The 22,618-nt window shown below is 41.5% G+C and overlaps 1 pseudogene; it reads right to left on the reverse strand.

Annotated features, from left to right (window-relative positions):
• LOC122829602 overlaps nucleotides 1-22,618 on the reverse strand; it is a 31,018-nt pseudogene that overhangs the window by 6,377 nt on the left and 2,023 nt on the right.

A 22,618-nucleotide genomic window follows, 5' to 3' on the forward strand; every position in this document is an offset into this window, starting at 1 on the left:
ACAGATCAGTATGAATGACTTTGGATTTTTAATAAATAAATATCTGAACAATGTGGTGTGAATTTGTAATCCCCCCCCACCCCCAATAACTAATCACTTTGTAGAACGGTAATTGTGAACTTCTGCCACAGATTCTCAGTTGGATTGAGGTCTGGACTTTGACTGGGCCATTCTAACATATGAATGTGTGTTGATCTAAACCATTCACTTGTAGCACAGGCAGTGCCACTGCCTCTGGAGCCTCCAACAGGATTGACATGTTTTTAGCTCCGTTCATCTTCCCATCAACTCTGACCTGTTTACCTGCCCCCATGATGCCGCCACCACCACCATGTTTCACCATGTCTCACCATGTTGCAACACGGTGAGACATGGTGTGTTTTCAGACACACAAAACCAGGCCACAGTGGTAACATCTTGGTCTCATCCGACCAGACATTTTGTTCTTTCATAAAGTGTCTTCCAACAATAGCTTTTTGTTTTCTTGCCACTTTAGTTTAAGGACCAGATTTGTGGCGTACACAACTTGAGGTTGTCCTGTCAACAAACCTCCCCTAACCCCCCCAGGGGGGGGGTCTCTGCAGCTGCTCCAGAGTTGCCACGTTTCAGAGACTTGAGGCAAGAAAAGAGAAAAGGGGGCTGAATGCAAAGACATGACTTCACATTAAGTGGCACCTTTTTTAAAATTCAAATCTAAATATTTGTCGGAGAACTGAAGCATCTCTTAAAACACGAGCTCTAGGAGCCTCCCTCCCATCCTCACCTGTGACACTGGTGCCAGACCCAACTCTCCCTGGTGGCTCGCGGTTTGAAGTCAGCCAGTCCCATGTTCATGATGCGGGAGGAGAAGCGCAACAGTCTGCGATGTCCGTAGGGCCAGTTCATCCTGGCAGCGGAGGAGGACAGGCAGTTCTCCTCGTTGGCGCAGGTCAGCAGGTGAAGAGGCCGGTCCTCCAGGTAGGCCGACTCCTGGACGAGCTGGGCGTCCACCACAAGGTCGGGAGCGGCTGCAGGAAATCATTCAGGTTCAAAACAAGAAGACATTCAATCTTGAGCTTAGCTGCTTAAAAGAAGTTAATATTTGTATGCATATAATCCTTGTGTTTGTTTCCTTTGCTCTTCGTTACAGCAAACACAAGGAAGACGAGCTTCTAAAGCTAACACAACCAGTTTCCACAATCCCCCCCCCCCCCCCCCCATTTTCTAGTTTGCCACATTGACACACAACACCAGATGATACATTGGAGTTGAAGTTGATTCATGTGTTGAAAGACTGTGGTGTCCGATCTTCTGCCTGTGAACGATCTCAACAAATTCAAGAGGTTAAAACTGGTCAAAATTTGAAGAAAAGTTTCCATTTTTATCCCGCTGTTGTGAATATAATATCCACCACCTGCTGGAGTAACATGGGATAAAATTCCCAGCCTCTGGGAATCAGCCGGTGTCAGGAACTGGAGGATTTTCAGCCCGATGGACCCTAAAGTGTTAACAGCGGGTCGGAAACTGAAAAATGTCAATTTCAGTACACGCACCATAATAAGGCCACCAGGTTGTGGTAACATCAACGCTCAAAGTCCAAGCTGTTGCAGTCAGAAGACGACAACATTGGCTGTTTTTGGTGTTTAAGGTGAAGCCACAGAAAGCAGACATGTTGATGAAGCTGTTTGAAAGAAAACGGCGCTTTCTAAGGCATGTTAAAATTGGTTGCAGTTGGTTCAAACTGCAAGAGGGAAAAACATTCAGCAGGATTAACAGGGTGCATAGTGTGGTCATCTCAGCAAGATTGTCGCCATATTTAAATAGCTTCTAACACACAATTAGTGACTTTTTCTGGCGTTAGTGGAGAGTTTTGGAGGCTCTGACCGGTAGCGCCCCCAGAAAATCTTTAAAGGGGGAGCCAGACCAGACCAGTAAAAGCTTTACGGCGGCCCAAAATAAGATAATAAAATTAAAAGATGGATCGTTCTTAAAGTTCTGGCAGTACAATTAGCTTATCACCTCAGCCACTTAAAAGGTTCTCACAGGCAAACCCAGTTATTATTCAGCAGTTCCACCCAGCAGCAATCCGACCAGCACCAGGGCAGGACTGGTGACCGTTATTAATATCACTGAACAATTTTATTTTATTTTTATTGTTGATGTCAATTTAATGCAAATAAAATGGTGTTATACGTTGATGTTTCACTGTGAGTTGTGGTAGGGTCCAAAGTCAACCAAAAAGTAAAAAAAAAAATAAATCAAACCAGACGTAAGAAAACTGCAAACATGGAAGTTTGACTGACCATGCGCTCTTTGGAACGCTGCTCTTTATATACAGAAGTTGGCAACACTGCAGGTCAGTGAATGCACCATACTAAGCTCTAACAGGCTCAGTTTGCAACTTTGAATCACCGAGGCACTGATGAAGTCAGATAAAGCACCAACGAGAAAGACGCCGTTTAAAAGGAAATAATGTTTTTTAAGACGTGTTGAAACACGGCGGCAAGAGATTGAGAGAGAGCCAGACTTCACGCAGATATGAATGCAGTACAGAAACGTTTCTCTGTCTGACGAGTGATTGACTTTGGAGAACTGTCCTAGACATTGGGAGCCTTTTGGAAATCCAAGACTTAATGTAGGGAGACGTTTTCTACAGTACACAAAGGGACACTTTTGGTAATGCTAGCCATGCTAGGCTAGGTGGTCAAGCAAGTTGCTAGAGAGAGATTAAAATGTGATTTTGACTTTGCTTTACTCCCTGTTCTGTGTGTGCAGGTCGTCCCTCACACACATCTGGCTCCATTGCTTGTGTTCCCACTGTGCATGAAGGCTGAAACTGGTATCGGCACAAGAACGGAAATCAGTCCCGAAATTCTGACCGGTGCATCTCCTTTCAAGATCAAGAAGTAAGAAAAGTGCCAGACTTATGGGATAGATTTATAGTGTGGTTTTAAATGAAGACTTTCCCAGCAAGTGGAGACAAACAGCTGCGAAGCAGAAATACGAGTTTCACGTAACACTAGCTCCCCACAAAGCCTGTAAATAAACTAGTGCAGTATAGCATTTGCTAGAATTTTATTTAACAATCTCTCTGCTACAAATTAAGTCGCTGGGTTTGGACTCACTCTCCACACATGTCACTCCGGCAGCCCTGCCGTCTCCCCCTCGGGGACAGTAGACCTGACCGTTCCTGCGACACTGCTGGATGGACATCTCCGTGCCCACGCAGTGGGTCCCACTCAGCAGCACGTCCCTGGCGTCGGAGGATCCCGGCCAGAACCAGGTCTCCTGAAAACACAGGAAAGTGGAGCACGTTCAAGCACAAAAATAATTAGAGGCTTAAGCCCTTCTGGAAAAACAACACGGGACAATTAGGAAGAATTCGGTGCAGAGAAGCACACAGTAGGCTCTGCTATAAACACCAGAACACATTTTTTTATAGGCACTATCAGTACACATTATCACATTTTCCACTCTTATTCACAATTTGAAAACTGCTTGTTAAATGTTCCAAGCAGCAACCCCTCCATCCCCCTCCACCCCGAAAAAACACACTCGGTCTGCCGTTTCCATGCACGGTTCTATTTTCAGTTTGTTTGCTCTGTGAATTCCCCTCTTCCCCCCCCTCCTCTTCCGATCTCTCTTCACTTCACTTTCCCTCTTTTATTTTCAGTGCACTGGAAGTGGACGTTTGAGAAGCCTGTAATTACTGCAGGCCTCAGTAATAACACAGCACAGTCATACAAACAGCAGGATGGAGAGAAGGAAAAGAGAGAGAGAGAGAGGAGGAACACACAAAGAACAAAAGTTCACAGACAGAAAAAGAAAAGGACTAGAATTCACCTCATGAGCTCTGGAGGCGAATCCCAAGCCGAGCTGTCGGCAGACCACCATGGCCTCGTTGAGGCCAAAGTTCTCGCTGCAGACCGAGCCCCAGCGCATCGCTCCTCCGACCTCCATCAGCACCTCCACACGGCCCTCTCCACGGTCCCTTCCGCCCGCCAGACGAATCTGGGTCCGCAGAGAGGAACGAGCGTCGCAGTTTCAGAGCAGAGACACTCATGTGCTTTGAACATAGAAATGTGTCTCTGTGCGCTCAGCTCACGGTTGTCTGAATGCCGGTGTTGGGGACGTTGCAGCGGACGGCTACATCCTGGGTGTGTTTGCAGGTGTAAAGTGGTACTTGTTTGTAGACGCAATCCAGGATAGACCTCTCTCTGCCTGTGCACTGGACGCTGTTCATGTGGATGGGACCGGTACCTGAGGAGGAGCGGCGGAGAGACGAGATAGAGTTCACATGCAAACTGCAAAGCTGTAGTGCAAATATACAAAAATTAAGAGTTCACTTAAAATGATAAATTTCTCTGATTTTACTCCTTTAGGTAAATGTTTGAGTAAAATACTACTGACAACATGTCTCCAAAATTAACCCCAAAAAAAAAAAAAAATTGCAGTTTGCAGAAAATGAGAAATGGTCAAAATAACGAAAAAAAGATGCAACACTCAAGTAATGCAAAGAAAACAAGTTCATATTCATGTAGAAACAACAATACCAATGTTTTAACTCGGGAATATTTCAAAAATCAATATTTGGTGGAATAACCGTGAGGTTTTCAATGGGGTTCAGTGCAGTGGTCTCTTTAGAAATACACTTTATAATCATATTCATGGAGCCCTAATAATGTACACAATGGGGTTGAAAAATGACAGTGACCACAACTTGAAATATTGACCAATAATAAATGACAAGTCATGCCTGAGATGAGAAAATGTGTTTTTCTGAAAACGTCTAAACTTTGTGTGCTCTGAACTTTTATTTGTGTAGCACATTTTAGAAAACCATTAGGGTATCCAAAGTGCTGTACATTAAAACAGAAATATATATAAAAAAACAAAAACAAAACACAAAACAGACAAACATACTAAACGTACATGACAGGTGTATTTTAAGGTGCCAATGAATAAAAGTGTGGTTTTCCAAACATTTCAAAACAAAACAGAACAAGAGGAGGCCTGTCTGACATTTGAGGGTAACTTATTGCATAGAAAAAATATTTCTGAAGCAGTCTTCGAGTTCACCAAGTTTGCACGGTCCGCATATCCGATTCCGCTGAGCTCTTTCTACACCGTGGCATTTTCTGACAAAACCACTCAAAATTATGCAGGCAGCTGTTTGGGCAGCTCAGTGGCAGGCAGCACAAGGGGGCTTACGCACAATTATTAATTCATATCATTAAAAATGTAACTTTGACTACCCATAAGTCAAAATCATAATGTTGAATTGTATGTGTGACGAATCTGGTGAGATATTTAGAAAGAACCTTTGACTCGTCAAAATGTAACTGAAGATATCTTGGGTAATTTTTCTTACTAGTCAGAATGTGAATGCAGATATTTTAAATCACCATCCAGGATAGTCAAAATGTAGTTGTGTCTAGTCAATACACATTTCGAGGGATGTAGAATGGTCACGCGAAACCAATTTTATAATAAAACGGCCTGCCATACCTTCGGAGCTTTTCTGGCGCTTCATAGGCGGCGAAACGTCAGGCTGGGTGAGTTTGATATTTTGCAAACTAATTGGAGATACGAGCGGGTTAGAGGTTGGAAGAACTAAGCATTTATGAGAAAAAAAAATCCGAAAACGTTAGTGATAGGACGCAAATTAACCAACATTTTGATGGATGGACCAAGATGAGTGATAACAAGGGACCGAGCAGCACGACTACAGCAGGTTGGCAAGCATTTTCTTTATGTGTTTGTGTTTTTGGATGCCTTCAGGGAACACAGAACATCAAAGGCAGCCGATCAGCAATGCTACGACACACGTGCATTAATACAATAATCTGCTTGATCAGTTAAACTCAATCCATACCAGGAGACCAGAAAAGGGCACACGTTGCTTTATTGCAAAAGAAAACATTTTAAGAAAAAGTCTGAGTTCAAAGTGAGAAGCATAATATCTTAATATACGGACTACATATCCAGTTGTTTTGGTGTTTTTTCCCCATTAATATATTAATATATCCAATTTTTCTTTTTCTTTTTTTTTAAGCTCAAGAAAATTACAGATATAGTCAGTAATTCACTTCCTGTGTGTTTAGTTGACTGTATTTGTGTTCTAACAACACTATAAATGCTCTACAGTTGATCACTGTGCCAGCTGCGGTCGTGGAGTTGTAAATGAGGGACACCATAATGCCTGTCGGAGAAGGAGTGAGGAGAAAAGGATGGATACGGATGGACAGAACATGTAGGAAGAGGTAGAGAAGGAGAAGAATCGAGAAAGTGGGTCAGAATGGATCAACAGAAGAACCAGGTAGAGGTGCAGTGTGCAGTGACTGGGCTGGAGTTAATGTCTTTCTTTGGGATTCTATTAAACTCTTAAAATCAAAGGGCTGTGGTCCAAACCCACGGCTTCCTAAGCAATCTAAAAATAAATAAAACAAATTTCTTGTAATTTAATAGGTCTGTACAGCTTTGGAGGTTGTCTTTTTGTTCCCTGCCATTTGCTTTGATTTTTACAAGCTGCTTACGTAATACAATTTTGTCGACTGATTTTTAATTTTTCAATTTTGCTATTAAACACATACACACAGTAGTTTTGATTTCTGAAAAAAAAAAGAAAAACCCAAAAACTTAGTGTTACTATAATAAAGTTATTTTAAAATTAAGCTGTTTTAAAATTATGGTCCCACTTTCATCCACTGTGCAGTCGGATAAAAGGCCTCTCCAAACCAAACTCCTGGGCTGAATTTCAACCCCAGCCCGCCCCTGTATCCATCAAACCTTGTGAAATTATTGCCAAAAAGCTCGACTTTGTGTTCTTCAGACCATAATACATTTTCCAGCAAGCCTTTGGTAGACGTTTCACTTGCTTTAGCAGATTATTATTATTATTTATTTATTTTTTATTTTACCAAGCTCTAACCATATTTCTTTGTGAGAAAAAGTTTATGCTTTGCCACCCAACCTCTTGACTCAGAACTTGTTCCTGCAGATCCTTTAATGTTGCTGCAGTTTTTGTAACGTCTGTGTTGCAACAATGTTTTCTCAAATTATTCACTATTTCCTCGGTGTATATAATGCAGCTGAAATGTCCTGTGTGCTCATCTAGCTGACTCATACTTTTCAGAAAGAAATCCCTTTGAGGCCCTGGTTGACTCCGTAAACTATTGTTTTGCTGTGAGAGGCGGTGTAGAAAAAAAAAGCTTAACTCAGAAAGCTGAATTTCATTTGTAAGTATTTAGAGGCATTTATGCTGATGGCAAGTACAAGCTGACTTCTATTTAACACCAACTTGGATGTGGGCAACACTGAAAATAGCCCCATCGCAGGTTGTTAAGAGCTTGTGTTTGCTTATGCAACCAGATTATTTTAGTTATTTTATTTTGGCTCTAAGAGATTTCAGTTTGGAGTTCAGTAAAGTTGTTACAAGTTATGGGGTCACATAAAAACTGGAAAAAGTTGTGAAATTGTTTATCTTGGCATTTTTGACAGTGTGTGTGCACTTTCTTATATCTACTCTATTTCCTCTAAGTAGCAGGTTTAGTTTTATCCACTCTCCGAATTAAGCGCAAAAATAACTCATAGTAACAATCCTTATTTTCTTTAAAGTATGTTTTTTTTATTTTTTATTTAAGAAGCAGGAGATTCAAAGGTAGTCATTTTTAATAAGTCCTATCATCTACTCAGCCGGTATCAGCTGCCCAAAAAAAACTAAACTTACACTATTGTAAGCATTTCAACAAAGCACACTTCCTCCTAAGTGTCATGCATTTGGTTATAAACTCAAGTAAAGTAAGAAATTATCTGCAGATTTTATTTGTATTTGATGCAAAACACGCAAACAATCAAACGCTGATGATGAAAAAAAGGGAGATGAGTGTGAAGGGAACCGTCAGTGGTAGGTAAAATATGTCCAAATCAAACTCTCTTCCTCACCTCATGCAGACTTGGTCCTGCACAAGCACACACACATCAAAGACTCCAAATTGGCTTTGCAAACACAATGTCCATTAAAAAGCTCAAATGCCTTCTGGTCTTCTGATGTGGTTCTGAAACTCGGGACTCTGCTTTCTAGAAGCCAAACTGCAAAATGAAGGGAGGTCTGCTAGCACGTCTAAGTTTGCGAAGGTGTTTGAGGTCCTGGCAGAAGAACATTAATGGCTAATACAAGGAAAAAAATTATATTGTTTTGAACTGATTACATCTACAGCTTTGTTTTTTTTTTTTTTTTGGTATCATAACTGCTTATGGTCAAAAACCTATAATAAGCAAAACAGATGCATTAAGCAGTTGTATTATTTCTAAAACTGTATCATTTTCTTTGCAAATTTCTGCTATGAGGGCTATATATATCATATATATATATATATATATATATATATATATATATATATATATATATATATATATATATATATATATATATATATATATATATATATATATATATATATATATATATAAAATACAGAAAAGAATGCATTTCTTCTTAAGCTATTTGCTATTTCTATCTCTCCAATACTTATTATTGGTCAAAATCATCAATCAAAAGACAGGCAAATGATTTCCCAGCATTTCTCACGTCCACTGTCTTCTTCTATAGGCTTGTTTTTGTCCTTTGTATGACATGGGTCGGCATTCGCTGCATTTAGCCAAATTTGATCAATTTAAATGGAAAAATTAAAGCAAAATACTTTGTGTTGTGTTTTCAGATTTTTATTTTGTCTGTGAAAATCTCACCCTAAAAAGAAAAAAAAACAAAGTGTTCAGTTGCATCAAGCGCCTGAGGCTGCAGGACGAATTCTCTTCATTCCTGAACTGTGGTTGGCGGGGGTCAACAAAATCTTCCAGAGGGCCACAAATGGCCCCTGGGCCACACTTTGAACACCCCTGGTCTAAAATATTTGTAGAAACTCTTTCAATGAAGCAGTGATTTTGTGGAAGGTACTAACTTTGTCAAACTGGAAGAGGTGTGGTAAATAATGGTGTCAAAAATTGTGTTTGGCTTTAGGGTAAAGTAAAAATGAAAGCTGCATGACTTATTGGATAGAACAGAAAAACTTTGTCCATATTGTAAGCTACATCATTGGGTATGTGAGTTGCACAACCTAAAATGATTAAATAATGAAATAGTGGGAATATCAGGGTAGGCGTGGTGATCAGGAGTCAAAAAGGTCCTCAAGTCAAACTCTCTTTAGTGCTTCAGAAAACCTTGGACTTGCCCCATTTAGAGGAACATGAAAGAACCTGAAATGGCTCTGCAAACACAGATGAATGTCGGATGTGGCTCTGAGTGTTAGAACTCTCTGCTTCTTAGAACTAAAATAAATCCCAAATTGCAAAAATAAAATAAATAAATAAAAAGGAGCAAAATCTCTTAGCAAGTCTATGTTTGTGTAGGTGTGTGAGGCCCAGGCAGGAGTCCCTGGGAGCCCTGTAATTAGGCTTTAAAAAGCTGATGATGTCATCGAGTGTGTAGCGTCAGGTTGTCTCCGCTGACTGCACAGTCTTTACCGTCTTTACGTTAACTCTTACAGATTAGAGAAAAAAAAGCTTGGGAAGCCTGAAGCCACGTTGCCCAGTTCCGACACACTGACCATTCCACCTAGTTTTAATACAGCATTTAAAGCAGCACGCACATGCTTTCCAATAATTATTTCATTAAGGAAAGTAGAGAGAAGGAAATTCACCCAGTCTATTAAAGGGCATGCTGAGTGCTCGTTTGGGCAGAAAGATAATAGGAGGAAATGAACGTGATTACAGACTGACTGCAAGAAGTACGGCAAGAAGAACCACTGGAAACGAGTGTGAGAAAGTGGGGTCTCACTGCTGTTTGCAGGAGAAAAAAAACCTAAAAGGCTCGACTCCACGACAGCCGGAGTCGGAGGATGCATTTTCTCACCCACAACAAAAGCTCAACCCAAAACAAATTACGTACGAATGTTTACTCCTGCTCGCCACTGATTGCCTGACGTCCCAGTTTCAAAGCGGCGCGAGTTTTTCTCAACCAATGAGTTTATTTTGACAACAAATGCCGTTTTCTTTTAGTTTTTTTTTATGGCTGGCCTGACCCTCCCAGCTTAGTTTACATTTTATATAATTGGTCATGGGGAGAGTTCCTCAACACTCAGCAGACATCAAGCTGTAATCATTCCCGCCGCGTTTATTTCTCTTCAAAAGTGCGTGGAGATGGAGGAGCGAACTTAAGGAACACTCAGTTGCTCTGTGAGGGGTTCAGTCTAAATCACTCTGTTACTCTGTTCCTGCTATCGATGCAGGAGGAATGCAGGTCAGTTTTGATATCTATATATCTGGATAACTGAGCCAGCCTAACCCTCAGCCCCCAAAAAAGAGGAAGAGAGTGAAATGTATCTCAGATAGCATCAGAAAAACCTCAAAGAGCATTTTGAATGTACAGGTCGAAGCGTCTATTGCTTAATGCTTACCCTGTCCGAGTTGAGCCCTGGTGAGCGCCTCCTTGGCCGAGCCGAAGCCCAGTTCTCTGCAGACCACGCTGGCTGCGTTCAGGTCCCACAGGTGGTCACACACCGTGCCCCACTTTCCCTCTTTCATGACCTCGACACGGCCCTCTCCGAGACGGGGCCCGGCCTTCAGACGGACCAGAGGCTAGAAGGAATCATTTTCAGATTATTAAACCGAATGACAAACTAGATTTCGGTTGTCATATTATTATTATTTTCCACAAGCCACTATGCCGTTTTCATTCGCAACAGTTTCATTAAAGGTTTCGTAAAGGGATAGGTCCGAGTTTTGACCTGGGGTTCTGTCAAAATATTGTGAGCAAATAATATCTTACCAGCCGGAAACAAGTCTTCTAATTTATTCATTTAGTATAAATCCATATTAGTTTGTCCCACAGGCTAAATGCAACGCCAAGAGAAGACGAAACCAAAGTGGACCTTTACCATCTTCAAAATCGGCAAAGTGGTTAATTCAAATGCACATTCTTTAACTTTTAAGGTAGCGTCATGTTTGCTTTGCTTTTACAAAAAGGTGAATATTTACATGCTAAACGGAGGAGTGAGGTTAAATTAACTGTTTGAGTTAATTTAAAGTTAATATTCCTTAAAAACTGACGAACCCATAGCGGTGAGTGAAACATATCTTTAAAGTGGTAGGTGCCGTATTATTATTTCAATATAAAACGGAAAACTAATTAACACCGCTCTTAGCTTATTCTTCAAAACTAACTTTTGCAGAAGAAAGGAAGCTGGAAAATCATTTCAATTAGTTGAACCTATTAAAAAATTACAGCAAGTTTAAATACTGGAATTTCCTCAATTTTACTTGCTTCCAACTGTTTATTAAACGGACGAGCTTTGCAGATGGCCAAACTGTCTCGCTGTGATGTTTAAGTTCAACCCTTCATATATTTGCTTCAGTTTTCCACACTAACCGCGACAGGAGGCGGAGCGGGAGCTCTGCCGAAACGCTCGAACGGGAATCCAGGGACGCAGCGGACCACCGCGTGCATGCCCCCCCTGCATGGCACATCACTCCTGGGGAGGGACAGCTGAGCGGGACACTGTGCTAAGGACACCTCCAGACCCTGACACTGCACCTTCTCCACCCAGTAAGACTTCTTAGTGATCAGGGATCTCAGCCTGGGAAAGAGACGAAGTGATATATGAAGTGCATCAATAACTGGGCTTAAATTAAATCTCTAGATTGAGATAAAATGTACTAATTTATTACAAGGAGGAAACTTTGATCTTACCTTGATGAGGGATCTGCGATCTTAGAGTCCCATAGTTTCCTGAAGGACAAAGAAGGGTTGTTTTTTTTTACCAACAATGTAGCAATGTAGCTTTACGTTAAACAGGCTGAGCAATCCCACAGTCCAACATGTTCCCACGGTCCCTCTTTCTCAGGGATCCTTTTCTCCAGTCCTTTTGTGCAATGTGGTCCATTACATTTTGAATAAACACGGTGAAATTACAAGCAAGAAGGAGGCAGAGCATGATCAAAGAGCACCTCTCAGAAACAAACTAATGTTAGAGACAGAAATTTAGATTTTCGATTTAGTTGAACCGTTACACTTTAAAAAAAAAAAATAAATTCCTTTCATTCCTTTCATTTCATTTTGTTGGACCCACTAGTTCTGGGGTTTATTTGTCATCCTGCCTCACTGTTGGTCTATATGTCCACAGTGAATTTCTGATCTGAGAAAACCATGCAATGAAAACAGAGGTTATGAATAGAGCAAAACGGGTCGCCAACAGGGGCCAGTAAAAATTGTCTGACTCCAACCTCTGCAGAGGTTTTGCAGATGCCTGCCAAGCCCAACAGGAATCTTTAAACTGTGTCTAGTTTCATTCAGCAAGGGTCTCATCCAACAGGGGCAGCAGTGTGTGAACAAAACGAGGCCCCGTACGTTTGGACACGCTCCCGTTCAGAGAAACATTGTAGCTGACCGCTCGGGTCAGTCTGCGTAGCCACAGACAGGTGCCATGTGACTGACTCTTTATGAATGAACAAAGTCCGTCGGAGAGCTGGATTTAGAACTCCCTGAACAACCAGTTCAGTTTGGTTCATGATTCATGATGCAATTAAATATTTAGCAGCCTAAAAAAAGAGATGTTTCTTCTCCAGGAAAATCCAAGCGTTCCAGTGTTTCCCTAGTTATTTTGCACATGTCTGAGGCTGGATGGGTTTATGAAGAAAACAGATTAAGAGTTGTTTCACCCGGACTTTTTTTATTTTTTTTTTATGGGGAGGAATAGTTTCAGATAACCAAGAAAACTGAGTTAAAATAATCAGTCCAATTTGTTAAAGCCAAATAAGTGAGAACGTTGTCCAGGACAACAGAGAACTATTTTACAGTTACAGCGCTGGCGCACTACCATGCATTGTCAAGGGCCATCACAGAGCGGCCCTGGACAACAGCATTCTACTGCTTTTACTCGTCTAAGCTACGCCCTGAAGTGAAGTCATTTCCTTTACTTAGCATGTGTGTGAGTGTGTGTGTGCATGAAAGCAGCTAAAAGAGATACAGAAAAAAAATCCTAGAGTCATATATTCCATAGCAGAATCAGAAAGGATCAAACCTGAACTTAAAATATGAGTAAAAATAACTTTTATTTTCATATTGTAGGAACTTCAGAATTATGTGACTAGCTCAAAAATCAGAGCTTACACTTGGAAATTATCATGTTCTGGTTGCAAGTCAGATAATTAGCTAACTGTGCTCAAAGATGACGCCACCACAGCACGCCCTCTAACAGGCTTTTTTAAAAATTTTATTTTATTATTATTATTTGTTTACAAACTATACTAAATAATAAAAACAGCCTGTCCATGTAATCCACGGGAGGATGGAGATTCCCAGGTTCAGATGGTGTGTCTTTGACTTCCAGAGGCGTAAAAGGTGAAGCAACAAGTTTGCTAGATTTCTATACTTCTGGCAAAGTTTAGAGTAGATTAAATTGTTTAACCCTGCAGTGTTCTTAGCGCGATACTCAGGAAGAGCGCGGCAGATGTAACGGTCGGCCAAGCAGGTGACCCGTCAGCCCTTCAGTTTGCAAAACCACTCACATAAAAATGCTGTTAAACCAGGAACTCCACCAGAACAGTGCACACGGTAAAAAGCTCAGGCGGGGTGCACTACAGGAGGGTTAAAACTTCACCTATTAATTTTTTAGCTAGCTTCACTACATTGTCACATTTAGCTTACAGAAAGAGTGCCAATTTGACAACAGTAAACTGACACGCACAGTGTGGACAGCTGTACAGCTGCAGGAGCTAGATAAGATGCTTCCATCTATTTCTAGCTTAAGAGTAAAATTAGGTCAGAAAATGGCTTTTGAGATGCGATATTTTAGGATATTAGTCCTGCAGTTTAGGCTATTAATTTTATAGAGGCAGTTGAGGGGGGTTGTTTCCATTTTTTGCTTTTTCCTCAGTAAAAGCAGAAAGCATTGTGGGTGGATCTCGGAAGGTGCCACATGAAATCCGCTGAGTCAAAGCCATATGTAAGTGGTGAGTTTCAGCATCTGTTTGCATGTGATTATGTGAGAGAGCCATATTTCTCTGCGTGTGTGCGTGTTTGCACCATTTAAAGCCTTACACAACATGGCGATAAATCAAAGTAAGAGAGACAGACTATGAGGGGGTGTTGGTTCATGGTTTGGAGGCAGGGGAAGAGGGGTGAGAGTGCTACCCATATAATTGCCTGCTCTGCTTGGCAGTGTCTGCCTTGTGGTCCAGCAGTAGCATGTTGGTTCACACACAGCAGACAGGGAAATATGCACGTACATATCTACTCCCCCTGACTTCTCTCCTTGTAAACAAAGCTCTTTAAAGTCAAGGCTATAACCAAACGCCAGGAGAGCATGCTGGCAAACACGGAGCATGTGATGTAAGACTGATATCGCCAGGTTTTATTGGAACGGTCCATCGTTTTTGTAAAGGGAGAAGTAAGTAAGCGCTTTTGGTTTCCAGCTGTCTTTCAGCCTCTGGGAACCAAACAACTGTGTGACGCTCTGTGATGGGCTGGGAACAGATTGAAACTGACTTGATCTGGGAGTTTTATTGGAGAACAATAAAGAGCTGTATAAAGGTTGGGAACAGAGCTCTGGGGAAGACTCTCTTATTTCATAGGATCGTCAGCTCGATTGGGTTTTAATGAAATTCTAACAACACAATACGAGAAGCCACAGTGGAACAAGACGCTGACTCACAAGAAGCTGAAGATAACCTGTTATTACAAATCTCTGCACAAATTCAGGGACAATTGGCTCATGGGAGATTTCCATTCTCGCTCCATAATGACCCTTCATCATCCCCACCCTCTTTAGAGTGGCAAAAACAAAAAGGGGTCCCAATGATGCTCTTTCCATAAGAAGAGAGTTTAGTAAAACACAGAAAAGGCGGTGAGGCAGGGGTTTTAATCAGGGTCAAATGGAACTGGATTGGAGAAGCTGGTGAAGTTACTGTAAGCTTCAAAGAGATTGAAAGTTATGCAACAATGGAGCTGGGAAATGAATTTAGTGGGGGGTTTTTGTGCACAGCAAAAAGCGGGATGGCAAAACATCTGTAGAAATGAGAGAAGTGAGCAGTAAAAGACAAAGGGATCCATTACACCAGAAACGAGAGAGGCAGGAAGGGAAGTGCTGACAGTATAGAGTCCAATAGTCCAATAGATCCATCTGGCAGAATTAAAGTTGTTTGTTGCACTAAGCACTTGGCCAGAGGGAAGGAAGACGCAATAATATGCACTGATCTGAAACATTCTGATTTCAAATGAACTTTTTCTCCACCTGCGGTATTTTTCTGACCTTTTTTTGTACATTGTAAACATATTGACTGCATCACTGTCTGTGACTGCAGGTCAAATAAAGGTTATAAACAACAAAGCTGCTTCCCTACCTTTTGAAAACTAAATTAGGTAAATTACTGTTCAGCTAACCCAAACTCTCACCATAAACCTTAACCATAATTGGCTACAGGGTTCCTGTCCTGACTTGTAAAGTCTCCTCGCAAGTCATCTCGTGCCTTTTGAACTTTTTCATGTTGTCAAGGTAAATAATAATATGCTATTATTTTGTGTTATCTGCAGTTGAAACCAGATATTTACATACACTGAATAAAAAGACAAAAAAACTTGGATTTTTTTTCTCAGTCTGTTTTTAAATCAGACTTAGCTTAGTTGGAATTAGCAAAATTATTTCTACTTGCTAAATGCCAGAAAATTTGGTGGGAACATTTTATTTTTATTTTTTTGTTGTTGCAACTGTTCTTGAATTCAGAGGTTTACCAACATTTGGTCAGTATCTAGGGTAGCTGTCTTTTAAACTCTTGGACTTAGGTCAACCCTTTTGGGTTTCCTTCCACAAGATTCTGGTCCATTTCTCCTGACAGAACTTGTGTAACTGAGTCCATTTTGGAGGCCACCTCACTCACACACGCATGTTTGCGCAGCTGTCTTTACGGGGATTTTCCATTGACTTCCATTCATTTCTACAGCCTAAACCTTACCCTAACCCTTATCCTAACGCCTGAAGAAGACAAAGAAATGTCGAAACGTCGCGAAATGAAGCTAAGAAACAAACACAAGAGAAAGCAAGAAAAAGACGACAAAAATAATTCCAATTCGTAGAAGGCAGAAACGAAAGAAAGGAGGGGCCAAAAAGCTAAGTACAGTTTTTTTAAGGAAAAGATTTTCATTTTATTTTGGACACACAACTGAAAGGACAGGGTGGAGAGTGCTCTTCCAGCCTTCCATTTGGAAGGTTGGCTTTTCCCCTCACCCTAACCCTTATCCTAACCCTGACCAAAACTCAATTCACACCTTTGTCCTAAATCTGACCCCTGACCCAAAAACAGTGTTTCCCCTTGTGGGGACCAGGCTTCGGGCCCCACAAAGAGCAGTGGGTCCCCACAATGTAGTATATGTCAGGAAAATGGTCCCCACAAGTTATTAGAAACAAACACACACACACACACACACACACACACACACACACACACACACACACACACGCCCACACACACACACACACACACACCTTTTTAGATCTTCCCACAGCGTCTCCTTTCTGATGGCCACACCAAAACATTGACTTTGTTGTCCTATAGCCACATTGTAACCACTTTGGCTGGATGCTCAGGGTTGTTGTCCATTAGGAGGACGAATCTATGCTCAAACGTTTACTTTCTGGTTGATATCTTTAGATGTTGCCTCAATAGTTCCACATAAGAGACTTTCCTCGTGATGCCGTCTATTTTGTGAAGTGCACCAAGTTCCTCCTGCAGCAAAACTCCCTCATCCTAACTTGCCACACCATCCTAATTGTCATTCTGGTTCTTCCTCCAAATGATGATAATTATGTCCAAACAGTTCCACTTTAGTTTAATCAGACCATGGGACATGTCTCAAAAATAATTATCTTTTTGGTAAAGAACTGCTTTACCAGCTTCAACCAGCATCTAGTCTAGGTCTTTTGCTTTTGTTTTGGGGTCAATCTGCAAACTTATGAATTTGAGAAAACTACAAAAAAAAAGAAAGAAAAGAAAACATCTAAAAAATTTTCTCGATAGATTTTCTGCCATATAGCAAATGTAAATAATTTTAGTAATTCTAACTAAGCTAAAACAGAAAAGGTTTGGTCTGATTTAACTTCAGACTTTGAGAAAAAAATGTGTTTGTGTCTTTCTATACAGCGTATGTAGATTTCTGGTTTCAACTGTACTTACGTATTTCAGATGCTACCACTTGAGGGCGCTCTCTTAAAGTGCCTGAAAATCCAGGTCACTTTCAGACTGATGCAAGATTACGGCACAGCAGTGAGATTTTAAGATTCTGTCACATGTCATGACTTTTGGGTTTTGTTCGTTTCAGAAAGGTGTCTTTGTGGAAGAAAGGCTAACAAGCAAACAGGAATTACTCCAGACTGGAAAAATGAGATTAGCTAAACTGCTCCTACGTCCAGTCCAAGCATCTAATTAACCTGATGCTTCTGATGCTTCTGTGGTTAAAACAACAACGAAATAATCTTCTTAACCCCCTTCAGATGTTTACTGTTGGAAAAAAATATTTGCTCCAGTCATTTCCCAGATGGGGTGGAGGTTGACACAAAAACAAACACGATTTTGTTCCTTTACTCAGTTTTTATACAAGCTGCTGGATTGGTTTTTGGCACAATCTGTGATGTTTCTCTGGGTGATTCTGAGGCATTCGTGGAATGTGTTCGTAATGCAGGCGTTACATTTATTTTATTACAAAACTCAACTAGGTCACAACTGATATTCCTACTATTTTGCCTGAAAGGACTGCACAAATAGACCGGCAAGCTTAACAAATACAGACATATTTTCTCTAACCATCCGACAAACATCCTCGTCTGTTTGTTTCCTTAGCTTTTTTTTTTTTTTTTTTTTTAAACCAGGGAAAGATCCATCGGGATCTTCTTCCACAGAATCCTGATCAAGATGGCCGCACGGATCCAAACAAATAGTTTTATGAGACACTTTATGGTGTGTTTTTATGGGGCAGCTGAGGAGAAGCTGCTTGTTTTCTGCTCCTGAGGACACAAGGGGTAATTATTGGCCTCTCACATGGAGAGACATATGGTACTTTGCAGACCGGCGGTCAGTGCAGTCCTCCTGTTAGCCGAGCCCTAAAAAGACCTCTGTGGGCAGACAGACTCATGGAGGGCTGTGTTTGCTTCTGTGTGTGTTTGCATGCAAATTTGTGTGTGTACTCGGGCACGGTTTTGGAAATAGTTAGGGATGTATTAACGTGTGGGCGTAAGTGAGGTGTTAGGGTTTTCGATGGTATGTTTTGAAGGGCTTTGAAAGTTTGTGTAGGTGCTCAGTGGGTATTCAAGCTTGAAAGCAGACAGATTAAAAAGGGTTACACACATAAAAATATTGACATACCCACTCGGTGCTATTAGTGGAGCAAATGATTGAGGTTTGATGGATAACAGAAGAGCTATGAGCAGAAAAATCTCGTCACGACTCTCGCTGCGCGCTGATGGTTTAGTCACGTTCTCAACTTTGGATATTGGAATAGTGAAATAGAAGGAAACAAATAGGAGATTTAATATGCTTATTATGTAAAAATCTATAAACGTGGTAAGCTTTTGAATTCAACAAATCACCTTTTGCCCATTGAAGGTTTAATCTGATCCTCTTCTGTTAGCTGTTTCACAGACATGACTTGTGATGAAGTGTAAATTGAAGTTTTCCAGCGGATGACTAATTGTTGCCCTGACAACACATTCTTTTCACCTAAGCTGTTATTCTCTGCAGCTGCTCCAAAGTGATCATGGGGACAACTTTTAAATACTTGCCTACTTCACATGCCTAAGTAAAAAGTAATTGTTCAAAGCTGTGGTATGTAACTTTTTTTATTTTTTTATTTAAATATTTTAAATATTTTATTTTCACATATTTGTTCAAAATGTCACTATGTATTGAGGGTGTAATATTATACAAGTAATCTGAAAGGATTGAAGTACTACTGTTTCTGTCTGAAGAAATGCACCAAAAACAACTAACCAGAGTCAGGGGGAGGGTCTTAGTGCTGTCAGGCACCCTTGTGTACACACTGCTCAATGTGCTAAGGGCAGAGAAACAACTTATTGTAGCAGGAAAACTGTTTACCCCCCATCATCAGAGGCCAGGCTAACTAACCTTAGCATTCATGACAGGCTCTACTGTAGCTTAGCAGACAGCAATTGGTGGGGAGGAGCAGCACATACATGAGGGTGATTGACAGCACTCAGACCCTCCTCCCAACTCTGTGTGTTTCTGTAGTTACCACTGGGAGAAGGAAGAGGAGCCGGATTTTTTTTCACATCTCATACTGTCACGACATAGTGAGAGTTTTAACAAATATGTAAAAAAATATTTTCACTGAAAATTACATACCCCAGCTTTAGGCAGCAAGACATAGTGGGCAAAAATGGCATCCATGTGAGGTGATCAAGGTGAAGATGACCAAAAAGAACGCAATGGCTCATCTCACATTTGCCAAAACACATGATGATATCTTGCCTTCCTGCATTTTTCTGCCTGATTCTAATCTCGCTTCATGGGCTCAGGCTGGGCTTTCTCCCATTGACTTGGATTCCTAAAGTAGAATTTCAACTGAGCCAGCAATTTTCTGTGCTATTATAGGATTATATTTATTATATGGTCTGCTCTGTGTTGAGCAAGCGTCCAAATATTGAATTAACATTGGTTAATTCAATAGCAAAGCACAGTGTAGAACAAGGGGCTGCTTTTTTTTTTTTTTTTTACCCCCAACACTTTCAAAAATTGATTTTAATGACTAGTGAGACAAAAGCAGAGCTTTTTGTAATGTGCATTCCACAAAAAAGAACATCATATCTACATTTAAATATGATGGTGATATTGTGATAGTCTGGCGCTGCTTTGGTTCTTCAGGATGTCATTGACTTGTCATCATCATTAAAGCAATAAATTCTGTTTTATAGCAAAAAAAAAAATAACCCTGAAGCTGAATGTCTTGCTATCTGCTTGTGACCTTAAGCTTAAGCATATTTGGGAGATGCAGTGGCAGAAGCAAACCTACAGATTCAGCTCTGAATGGATCAATAACAAAACAGTTGAAGGTTTTGGAGTGGCCTAGTCAAAATCTATTGACTATCAAAATCTATTGACTAGGCCACCTTAAGTTGGCCACAAATACATAAATATGTAAAATAAAACAACTCTGCATAGAAGAGTGGGTCTAAATTCATCCGCAGTGATTTAAAAGCCTTGGAAATGGTAGCTGCTGCAGCCCAGGGGCACTTAGCCAGTAATGAGGTTTAAGGGGCAATTAACCCTTCCACACAGGGCTGGTTTGAGTTGAATATTTATTTAGTAAATAAAATATATTATGTGTGTCTTATAAGAAAGCTTGTGTGATGATCTGAAACATGCGGAAACCAAAAGATTTTTTGCAGCGCTGCGTATACAAAGACACATCATGAGAAGGCTGATAATTTTACAGTCTGACTCTGACATTAATTATATGCTTTGAAGAACTATTTTAAAGGTCTGAGATGAGGCCCACAAGGTTGATGAGGGAGGCAGACCTGGTGGACAGATGGACCTTAGTAATGTCACCGTGGACATGTCATGCCAAGTGCGGTTGGACAAATGACAGCTGCTTCGGTTGACCTCTACTACACGGGGACTGAACCAGCAAACCAGACACGGACTGTAACCTGCGCGGTGATGCAAACCTCCCATTCACTCTTCATAAAATAGACCTTTAGGAAATAAAAGTTTCTGCCGATGGCTCCTTTCCATGACCTCGCCTGTGCCGCCCACTCTCACATACTGACCTGTAAGGATTTTGGTCAAACGACTCAGCTGCGGAAACCCCAGCATGCCGACACGACACGGCTGCTGCTCAGGTCCCATCCCTTGTTGCACATGTGACGCCACTTCCCAGCATGCTTCACTTCCAGGACTCCTTCTGTCACCAGACCACCATGGTTGCCGGACAGCACGGGGCGAAGACGAGCCTCCTCCAGGTAAACCCTTTCAGATCCCTGTGGGGGTTTTTAAGCAAATAAGTAGATCTTTTTTTTATTGTACTATATATATATATATATATATATATATATATATATATATATATACTTTGTCTCTCTCTCTCTCTCTCTCTATATATATATATTTAGGAATCTGACCTCCACTTTTTCAATGAGGAACAGGGGTGAGGCAATAAAACTCCCTCTCACGCGAGCCGTTGTTGCTTTGTTTGAACAAACAGCAGTAGACGGCACGCAATCGCGACAACAAAAAAGATAACATGCCTTAGTCATCGCCTTCTCTAATCAGGCACATGCCGGGCATGGGCAGCAGGAAGGAAACTAACAGTGAACGCATAGTTTGTGAAATGTGTCAGGATGCTTACAAACTAGTGAGAAAATGTCATGCCCCAAGTGGAAGGAAGGACAGGGAAAAAAATTGCAAGCGTGAATGACAAACGGCTCAATTTCCTCTAATCCGAGATGTTTCCTTCAGAAGACGAGCCACCGGTGGTTAGGCTAAACTTCAGAACATCTCGGAGCCCGAGAAGTGTATCTAGAGAAGCTTGAGGTTTTAGGTATGTCTCTAATTATATATATATGCTTGCTAGGCTGCAGCACCACAAATGACATTTCAGTTGAAATTGGTACCAAACCAGACGGGGTGTGTTACATGGCTGTGAGTGTGTGTTTTCACCTGTGTGTATTGAACATCAGTCTCCAAATCCACGTCTGGATAAACTGGGTCTGGTTCCACATGGTTTCCGCTCAGCTGCTGATGCCTGTCGCTCCTCCGGTCGGAGTGGATCGGGGCAGGATGTTGAGGTTGGGGCTGCCTGTTGGCCTGCACTCCAGGCTCGTGCCTCACGGTCTGAGAACTTGCCCTCGCCGCCTCCTGCCTCTGCCTGTAGGCTTCGCTGTTGGCGAGGCGCGAGGGCAGCTGGTGACCTCGCGGCAGTGGTGGGCTGACCTGCTGGCTTGCTCTTGAGCCACCTCGATTTCGCCTCGAGATCTGGATCTCATGGCCGTTTTCCCGGGGCGAGATGCTGCTGCGGCGGGAGGAGGACGTGCTGCGATGAAGGGCAATCTCGTTTCGGAGTAAGAGTTTGCTGGGGTTGCAGGTTGCACCGGGGAAGGCAGTGAGTTTCTTTGCCTCTGTTGGCTTGGCTGTTGACGTGAAGATGAAGCTGTCTCTTCTAAAATGGCAGGGGGGAAGCCAGGTCTTCTTTCTGGGCTGCAAATGACTCCCAAGTCTTCAGCGTGGGTGCAGTCATTGATTCCCCAACCGCTGAACTGACACTGCGCAACAGAGGTCTCTGAGCCCTGACAGCGCACATTGTCTAACCAGATGTGACCTACGAAATAAAACAGTCATCATTCTTACAAAAATAAGTACAATCCAATGTCAAAACATTCTTACCGCTTGACAGTTTATAACACTGTTTTGTTAGGACTGTGTGTGATTTATGTAGTTGTAAAATGCATGAAAGACAACTCGTGGTTTTCAGAATGTTTTTAACTCCTTAACTGTCGCAGTTGTTCACAGAGGAGGCTGTCTGCAGAAAGGTTTTGGCGCTATCGCCATGGCCGTTTTGTAAAAGCAAAAGAGGAGATGC

Source organism: Gambusia affinis, linkage group LG04, assembly GCF_019740435.1.
Source record: "Gambusia affinis linkage group LG04, SWU_Gaff_1.0, whole genome shotgun sequence".
NCBI lineage: Eukaryota > Metazoa > Chordata > Actinopteri > Cyprinodontiformes > Poeciliidae > Gambusia > Gambusia affinis.